Below are 10,352 nucleotides of genomic sequence, written 5' to 3'. Positions count from 1 at the left end.
TATACAATAACAAAATAAATATATATAATAAATAAAAAAATATATAAATAAATAAATGTATTTATACCGAGCTTGGAGAGAGAGGGAGATGGACGGGAGGTGGTGGAGGTCCGACGTATGAGACGGAAATGAGAGGGATACCGACGGGAGGTGGTGGTGGCCCGACGTATGCGACGGAGAGTAGAGGGAGACTGACGGGAGGAGGGGTGGGTGAAGATCGATAAACGAGAGAGACGAGAAGAAAAGGAGATCGAGAGAGGGAGGAAGACGGTGAGAGAGGAGGACGATGGTGTGGAGGCGTGGGTGGGGTTTTGGAGAGTTAAGATTTTTCGTTTTAGGGTGTGGGAAATGGAGAAGAAATAGGTGAGAAGAAATAGGTGGGCATGTGGAAATTAGAGAAAAAGTAGGTGGGCACGTGGGAAATGTGGCTAGAAGTAAACCGTCGCCTATAAGGGTCCATTAAAAAATCGCATTTTATTAAAAAATGTCACCTATTTTGTTTACTATGATTTTAAACCGTCGGGAATACTAAATTTTTCTTGACGGTTTTATATAGTTACTTAATTTTTTTAACGACGGTCCCCGAAAAAAATTATTTTTAGGACCGTCGCGAATTCTGATATTTGTAGTAGTGACAATTTACAATAATAATTTGATAATAATTAGTCATTAGACATACATATTTGATTAATCCATAACTATCTTAATTTGATGGTGCAATACTATCAACTAAGTCTTCCTCCCTATGTCTCTAAACTATAAGTAGTTTTATTTAGGGCTTTTTTCAGTTTTAACCAAAAAAAAGTAACAATATTACAAAAATACTTCCAGCTGGCCAAATAAACAAATATACAACCCAAATAAAAAAAAATTACACAAATACCACTTACACACCCCTTCAACCCAAGATCCATACTTCTTGGGCAACTATCGCGCAACTACGCAGCAACCCAACGCAACCGAAACAAAAATTCAATCAGAAAGAGAACCACCATTAATTCCAGCGACTTCACCTGAGAAGACGACCAGAATCAATCAAAATAGGGGCGGCTTCGAATTCATAAAAAAGGTGTAAAAAAGTACTACGAAACTAAAATTCAACTAGAAATCTAATTTAATTTGCATAAAACTAATGTCTCGACTTCAATTTTTAGATCTATAAAAGACAGATCTCAAAAGTTAAACTGGAGTTTCCAAACAATCCAACTCAAATATAATCTAAAAAAAAAAATTACATCAATACTATAGTAAAATATTTATCCTGGTGTATTTTTGTTGTTTTCTAAATTTTTAATAGTGAATTTATTCATATTAAATCATTAAGAGACATGTAGATAGAGTTATGTACGTGGAAATACTGTTATGATTTTTAATGTTTCACAACAGTTGCATTACAGTTGCCTAAACAATTTGTTAACAGTTATTTCGTCTGATTGAGACCTTCGTCGGATGCAAGCTTCAACCAACCACCCAGAAACTTTCGTCTAATTGAAACCTTCGTCTGATGCAACCTTCGACCAACCACCTAGCAACTACCCTGCAACCATCGTCTAATTGAAACCTTCGTCTGATGCAACTATCACACAACCACGCAACAACCACCCTGCAACCATCGTCTGATTGTGTAAGTGGTATTTTGGTAATTAAAAATTACATAAAAGGTATAAATGTTGCTTTACCTTATGAAGGTATTTTCGTAAATAAAATGTCAATTTATATTTTCTATGTAATAATTCTTTTTATTTATCTGATTATCTAACATTTACAGTTTTGATGAGAAAATATGTATTTATAGAGTTAGAAAGGGGACTTAGCTACATAACTCTATTTGGACTGAGCTTGCTCATCAAATGTTTCAATAAACTAGAAAAGCTCTTACTTTTACTTTTACTAAATTTTACATACATAGATGCTAAGCTCATTAACTATAAATCACTAACAATATGAGCTTACACAGTAAAGAACTATCCAATCAACCCAATTTTAAATAAAAATAATAAATTAATGTAAGACCAGATAAAAGTATAAAAAAGCTGACATTTCTCAAATCACTAACTAAATGAGGTAAGTTTTTATCACTCTGCCACATCACCAATATGAGTGATCAAGTAGCTCAATCCACACACAACAAATCCACATTGGTTCAGTCACTTGTATCACAAAAAAAATGATTAAAAATAGAAAATGTAATCTGCTAAAATAGATTAGCATTTGTTGATGTTGAGTAGATTTAGGCAGGGCTTAAATTTTTGTGTGCTAACACTCTTTGTTAGCATGTAAATGGAGTTCTGATCTGTACTAATCCTCTTGGCTTGTATCTTTCCTTGTGCTACTACGTCCCTTATAAAGTGGTACTTTACATCTATGTGTTTGGACCTTTCATGCAGCATCGGGTTCTTGATTAGGTGTAAGGCACTTTGGTTATCACAATAAACAATTAGATTCTCACAGTTCAAACCAAGTTCTTGAGTGATACCTTTGAGCCATAAAGCTTCCTTAAAAGATTCTGTTGCGGCCATAAATTCAACTTCAGTGGTTGAGAGGGCAACAACCTTTTGAAGGTTTGATTTACAACATATAAATCCTCCAAGTATAGTGAATATCACACCTGTAAGAGACCTTTTGGTGTCCATGTTAGTTGCATAATCACTATCTACAACTACAACTTTCCCTTTAGGTCATGAGTTTCTATAAAAGAAAATTAAACCCAAGTCAAGTGATCCTTTAATGTACCTAAGAATCCATTTGATTTTTGTCTAGTGAGCGTCATCTGGACCAGCCATATACCTCCTGACAACACTTAGGGAATGAGCTAGATCAAGTGAAGTGTAGACTATAACATACATAAGGCTTCCAACCATATTAGTGCATGGAACCTTCTCCATAAGTTTTCTTTCGCATCAGTCTTATGACATTGAGATTGTGATAACTTAAAGCATGGTGCTAAGGGCATTGAGACAACTTCAGAATCACTCATTCCAAACTTCTCTAAAATTCTCTATAAATAGTCTTTCTGACTTAACTTTATTACTCTTGGAACACTTTCATCAATCTCAATGCCTAAGATTTTCTTGGCCTTTCCAAGAACTTCCATTTTAAATTTATTACTCAGTTGTAGTTGTATTTTTAGCTTTGATATCTCAGTTTTATCTTTCCAAACAATGAGAATATCATCCATATATAATAATAAAAACACATGTTGATTGAGGTATACACAGGGATCATAATTGCTCTTATTGAAGCCAATTTGAGTAATGATTATAAAACCTAATGTTCTACTGTCTTGGAGCCTACTTGAGTCTACACAATGACTTTTTCAAAAGATAGACCTGGTTTGGATTTCCATTGGCAAAGCCTTCTGGTTGATCCATGTAAATCTCCTTCTCAAGTTCACCATGTAAGAAGGTTGTTCTTACATCTATTTGATCCACCCAAGCTTATCTTTGGCAACTCTTGCAAGAATTATTCTAATCGATTGACGTTTTTTTTACCACAGGTGAAAAAACTTTATTGTAGTCAAGGCTTTCTTTTTGAGTGAAGCCTTTGGCTACAATTCTTGCCATGTACCTTTCATTTTTAACACATGGTACACCTTTTTATCTTGTAAACCCACTTGCAACTAACTAAATTTTTATCGAATAGTCTTTTAACAATGATTCAGGTCTTATTCTTCTTTAGGGACCGTATTTCTTCATTTATTGCCTTATTCCATTCTTTGCTCTCATGTCTAGTTATGGCTTCATTATAAGTTGTTGGATCTTATATGATTTCTTCTTTAGCTACAGATAGGGCATATGCAATGAAATCATCATATCCCAATCTGTTGGGGGTTCTGGTTACTCTTCTAGTCCTATCTCTGGCATGCTAGCTAATAATTGTCAAGGTCAGCTTGAGTTCCATCTGGCGTGTCTTGAACATCAGTTGTAGGCAGTTGGAATTGTTCAGTCTCATTAATATTTTCCACCTCAACATGTGGTCTATTTGAAACTTGAGTTGAGCTCAGATCCTTTGCTTTTCTCATTCGCATTTCATCTTCCTTGAAGATGACATCTCTACTAATTATGTATCTTCTGAAACTTGGTTCGAGGCGCGCACCACATTTTATGTCCTTTAACACCATTAGGATATCCAATAAACATGCACCGCATTTCATAGATAGTTTTGTTCCCAATCTTCTTGAGGTGTTTTAAATTTCAAAGGCACGTAGGGATACCTGTTGATTAAATAGGCAATTGTATTGACAGCCTCACCCTAATTTTTTTTCTTCTAAACCAACACCTGCAAGCGAGCATCTTACCTTCTAAAGTAGACATTTATTCATTCTCTCTGCAATTCCATTCTGATTAGGTGTGTCCCTAACTGTATTGTGCCTAGCTATTCCTTTTTTCTTGCACTATCTAGCAAAGTCATTAGAATAGTACTCCAATCCATTTTCCGTTTTAACTTTTTCACCTTCTTTTCAAGCTAATTTTCCATTATTTTTCTCTATGTGATGAAGCTTTCCAAAGCTTGATCTTTTGACTTCACCAGTATGAAAATTCATCAATATTGCTCATGAAATAGATTGCTCCACCCAAAGTTGGTATTCTAGATGGCCCCAATAAATAAGAATGCACATATGGAATATGCTTAGTAGTAGTGTGCTTACCAATACCAAATTTAACTTTACAGCTTTTTCCAAGAGCACATTCTTCACAGAAGTTGAGATTTCCATTCAATTTGTCTATGAGTAGGCCTTATTTCATGAGCTCACTAATTCATCTCTCACTGATGTGTTCTAGCCTTTGGTGTCAAAGATTTGTAGCATCTGATTCTTTGGCACTTGAGGCTACTTCTACAACACTTGTGATGGACTCCCCAACTAAAAAATAGAGTCCACCGTTATATTCACCTTTCATTACCATCATGGCAACCTTAAGTACCTTCATTGAGTATTTCAAAAATTTTACCACACAACCATTTTTAGCAAGAATTCTAATGTAAATTGAATTTCTTCTCAATTCAGGATCATACCTGGCATTTTGGATTTCTTTAGCGATCCCATCATGCATCTTGATTGAAATTTATCTGATTTCTTAAGCCTTGCATGCCTTATTGTTCCGAAAAGCACTGAACCCCTTAAGATATATTTTAAATTGTAAGCCAATTGCTTATTGGGACACATGTTGAAGGCCATCTTGAATTTAACACCCAATTCTAACCAGAAACTTCTTTTCCCACAACCAGAACATCTCTAGACTCATAGCCATTGCTAAATATCCTTGCTTCATCATTTTTTGACTTGTTATCCCTACTGTTCTTATTCTTGAGCACGTAACACTTAGACTTGTAATGCCCTTCTTTCTTGCAATAATTGTAGAATTTTCCTAGTTTGAATTACGTCTGATTACCATGGTCGTTTTAACTAGTAGGCCCTTTGTCTTGTTTATGTTTCTCACTTATATCATATTTCTCTCTAACCACAATGAGTCCTTCTCCTCCACAGTCAGTTCTTCTAATTTTTACAAATTTATATAGTCACAATAATTAAACTAACGCTAATATTATCTAAATATATTTAGAAATTTATATAGTAATAATAATTAAACTAACGCTAATATCATCTAAATATATTTAAAAATTTATAGAGTAATAATAATATTAAATTAATGCTAATAATCATTTAAATATATTTATAAATTTATCTAGTAACAATAAATTGAGATATACACTAATCAACAAGGCAACCATTGTTGCTTTGTTTCTGCTTTCACATATAGAATCCACCGATCACACATAATATTTATCTTGTAATTTGTGTACAGAGTGGAGAACTTACCCTGTAAAACAAATGTATATATTAATTAGTAAAGATATGTTATTTAATAAAAAATAATATTTATTAATTGTTTCATTAGGTGTATCAATTCTGGTATTGGATCTTCTACGATCATGAAAATTTCAATGAATTTCATGATGTAGTATCCACATTATTTATTGTTTGGTTGTCCATGACAGATAAGAGTTATCCTCTAGATAGGTCTATTAGTCCTTCTTATCATTTGATTGTAAATGGTGAACGATCTACACAAAAAGTAAACTTAGCATATATAAATTTATAAATATAAAATACGCTTACATATTGGGATGTTGGATATAGAACCTACATGAAAATGATGAATTTCAAATCATTTGGTATGTCTCTATTACCGAAATCTAAGTACGCCATCGTCTGCTTACTTAGTTGGATTAGTACAAGCATTTAGTGAAACATTTCCCTAGCTACGTGAACAAATATGTGTAAAACTGTTAATACATAATAATATATAATATGAAGAGTTATAAATTATAAAATTATTCATTTTAAATATACTTATACCGATTGTTGTAGAGGGAAATAACCTATTAATCTGGATTGGTCATCCTAGTCATACGAGTGACTAGTGCTTGACAACGGTTACTATCAACTCCTACTTCGATGGCAATCACACACGAATTTAGAAATTCATGTACTCTGTTTAGTCGATTGATGTCCAACATTCATTCTTTCACGTGCCTGATAAAAACACATAATTAATAACTATCACTGTCAAAAGAAAATTATCAAGTTTATTTTAAGAGTTAGAAATCATACTTGCACCAAACTGTTATCGGTTGGGCTCCCAAGTATTGCATGGTACACAATTCATGAATGCCATTTTTAAGAAACCAAATAGAGTCATTTTTCGACCCCAAATAAATCATAAGCAACATGGAATTAGATTATGGATGACTTCGACTACTTTTTCACCGAGTTCCAGAAGGTAATGGGTGAGGTAGTTTGTCGTGGCTGGATATATATAACGACCATGGTCTGTTGGCTTACTCGGCCTCTTAGGGTGTTTTGGAAGCTATGTTCGAGGATCGAATAAATCTTCAGAGGCTTGTCTATTCTCCTCACAGTTTGTATCTGAAGTTGCTTAGTTGGTGGCGGTGTCTATATATATATATTGAAAAAAAATAATAAAGTTAATAAAAATTTCATTAATCAGTAAACACAATAAGTTAAGTAAATAAATTAAGAAATATTAAGTATTTTCCAACCGTGTAAGATAGTCTTTCAGCCATGCTATGTAACTTTTTATAGCTTAACCAACTGTTGTGAATGCATCTTGGGCTATGGAACACGGAAGAAGTGCATTCTCCACATTGACTTCTTCGATGAATACCCGAGGATAATCATTGTATATGTATTCATCATTGTGAATCAAGAACTTTCTATCTTTCAAATATTTATCCTTCATAATGTGCCCCGAAGCAACCTTCAGTACCATCCCACTAGGTTCCAACCAACAGTGCATCCAACACAGTGCATATCCAAATCAAACAAACAACAATTCAGTTTGTAAATTGATCATATTTATAATTTTTCATTAGATAAATTCATAAAATAACATTAAGATTACCTCTTCTAAACTACCACTAGTAGGTGGTGGTGGTGGCGGTGCTGGAGCATAAACCTTCTTGAAACGCAGTGGTGATGGAGTAGAAATATTGGCAGCACTCAATGGTTGTGCTACAAGATCTTGTGGAGAAGAGATATTGGCAGGACCTGATGGTTATGCTACGAGATCGAAGGCAAGGTCAGCATGGGCTTGTTCATTCGATGTTCCTCCAGCACCAAAACAAGACACATGGGATGTACCCAAACCCTGCTATACTGGGAACAAAATAGACGAATGAGCTCATCCACTTTCTCCTCCAACTATCTGTTGCTTTCCTCTGTCTCAGGGACATGTCTCTCCAAATCTGATGATGTCTTGTTCGACCCATATGTGTTTTTTTCTTTTAGGGCGTGGTGTGTTGAAATATCTGGTCTGGGTGATGCCGTAACCCATGGCTCAAACCCGACCACCATACTCATTTGTCCCCAACACCATGGTCAACACCCCGACATGTGGGGATATTTATTTATTTGTAGTTTTTTATTTATTATTAAGGATGAGAAACGAGATTTGTTAGTGGGACACCCCAACATGTGGGAGATCACTAACAAACCCTAAAACATATATAAAGAGAGTAATAGGCTAAGGTAAAAGGGAGAATCGTATCTCCTTCCTTCACCTTTTTCCTAAGTCCTCCATTCTTTGTCGACACTAAGTCTCCTTGATCCAAACACCATTGATATACACTGTTTCCAAGAATAGGGACCATTCTTTTGTTTTACTCTTATTGGTTTGTTATTCTCAAGGACCTCACAACTACCATATTTATCAGATTTGTGAATATCGGATCTCCCATGAGCCTTGTGTTTATAAGTCTCGATATAGATTCTACTTAAAAATCTATTTTTGTATTTTTTTCACATACTCTTGAGAACATAACTCTGATGTGTCGGATCTAATTAATAAAAACAAAATTAGACGTAGCCCCATTACTATCACGACATGGGGAATGAACTACAATAAATCTCTGGTGTCCGTTTTATTTATTGCGGTTTTATTTAGTTAAATTAATTTATCGCAATCCTCTTATTTTTTACGATCTTCTTAGATCAGATGACGAAAAACTACGTCAGCACATATATATATAGAGTAGTATATGTTGTTATAATATTTATTTAATTTCTTTATTACTCCTAAACAACAACTTTACATCCTAATAACATCTTCAATTTGAAAACCTAGACACCTCCAACTATACAATATAATGCTTGTTTAAAGAACTTTCCTATTATTGGTCTTTGTATTATATTGAAATAGAATTGTAATGTCCTTCTTCAATTTTATTAGGACAGCTAAAGTTAGTAAGTCTGTTAAGTCGTGATTATCTTCTTTTCTGTTAAGAGTTAGTTAGGGATTCTGTTATAATTGTTACATTTCTATTACTCACTCCCTCTCTATCTCTCGATTGTATATAAGCTTGTACTGTTCCAATTCAATGTAATACAATTACTCTTTCTTTCTCTGTCTTTTCAATCTTTCTCTGTTTCTTGGTTGAAGCTTATCAATGGCTAAAAGGTTTAACATGGTATCAGAGATTTTTCCTCCCTTGTCGGCCAATATGGCTTCTGGAGGACCTCAAGTTCCTAGTTCGAGGGATCACAATGGAGCTGGAGACACTGTTGGTAACTTAAGCACTCAGAATCAGCGACCACCCACCTCTGCATCGTTCAAGAATGTAGAATTCAAATGAGTTCTCTCCAATCTATTTATCTCATAATCTTTCAATTTGTTTAAATGATCATAATGTTTTACTGTGGAAACAACAAGTTATGGCTGCCATTCGTGGAAATCGTCTCCAATCTTACATCACCAATGATCCTCCTCCTCAGTTTCTTACTGAACAAGATCATCTCTCCAAAACTTTTGATCCTGCCTATCTTGACTGGGAAGTTCATGACCAATTACTCATGTCCTGTCTACTTTCGTCAATGTCTGAAAGCCTACTCACTCGTATGGTTGGCTGTGACACTTCGAAGTAGACCTGGTCCAAACTTGAGCAATACTTCACCCTGCATGTTTCTGCCAAGGTGCTGAAGTTTTGAACCAAACTGTAGAATTTGAAGAAAGGCTCTTTGACTCTGTCAGATTATTTGCTCAAAGTCAAGCATCTGGTTGATCTTCTTACTTTAGTTGGTAAAGTCTACACTGCTTGAGACCATGTTGCAGCTATCTTTAAAGTTCTACCAAGTGAATATGACACTTTTGTCATATCCGAAAATACCAGACTTGAAACCTACAGTGTAGCTGAGATCGAGTCGTTACTGCTTGCCTCTAAATCAAGAATTGAAAAATCAGACAAAGAAGGTGACATCAGTTCTCAGATTTCCTCTCTTGAATTCGAATCACTGGAAGCAAACTATGCTGCAAACTTTAATTGAAATCTTGCTTTTCATATGCAGCAGGTCTTTCCAAGATACTCCATGCCTAACAACTCCAATCATGGAAACTTTTGAGGAGGCTATTCAAGAGGAGGCAACTATAGCTCTCAATTCCCTCCCCCTGGGTTCTATGATCGCAGCATGCCTTCTTAATATGGTAGAGGAAATGGCAGATGAGCCAACACCACAACAAGTAAACCTCAGTGTCAATTATGCCTCAAGTTTGGACACATTACACCCGAGTGCTTTTACAGGTTCGATAAAAGCTTCACAGGTGTATCACCTCATCTCCCAAGCAGCTCCACTTCAACTAAATCTTATTCTGCACAAGCTAATCTTGCTGCCACTCATACTGGTCAAGATCCCAACTGGTATCCAGACTCTGGAGCCACAAATCACTATACTCCTGATGCTTACAACTTGTATATAGCTGCATACAATGGTGCTGAAAAACTCTTTGTAGGAAATGGTACAGGTTTGTCTATTCAACATGTTGGTCATTCTACTTCCT

Source organism: Cannabis sativa, chromosome 3 (genome assembly GCF_029168945.1).
Source record: "Cannabis sativa cultivar Pink pepper isolate KNU-18-1 chromosome 3, ASM2916894v1, whole genome shotgun sequence".
NCBI classification, from domain to species: Eukaryota; Viridiplantae; Streptophyta; class Magnoliopsida; order Rosales; family Cannabaceae; genus Cannabis; species Cannabis sativa.
This window is presented reverse-complemented; position numbering follows the sequence as displayed.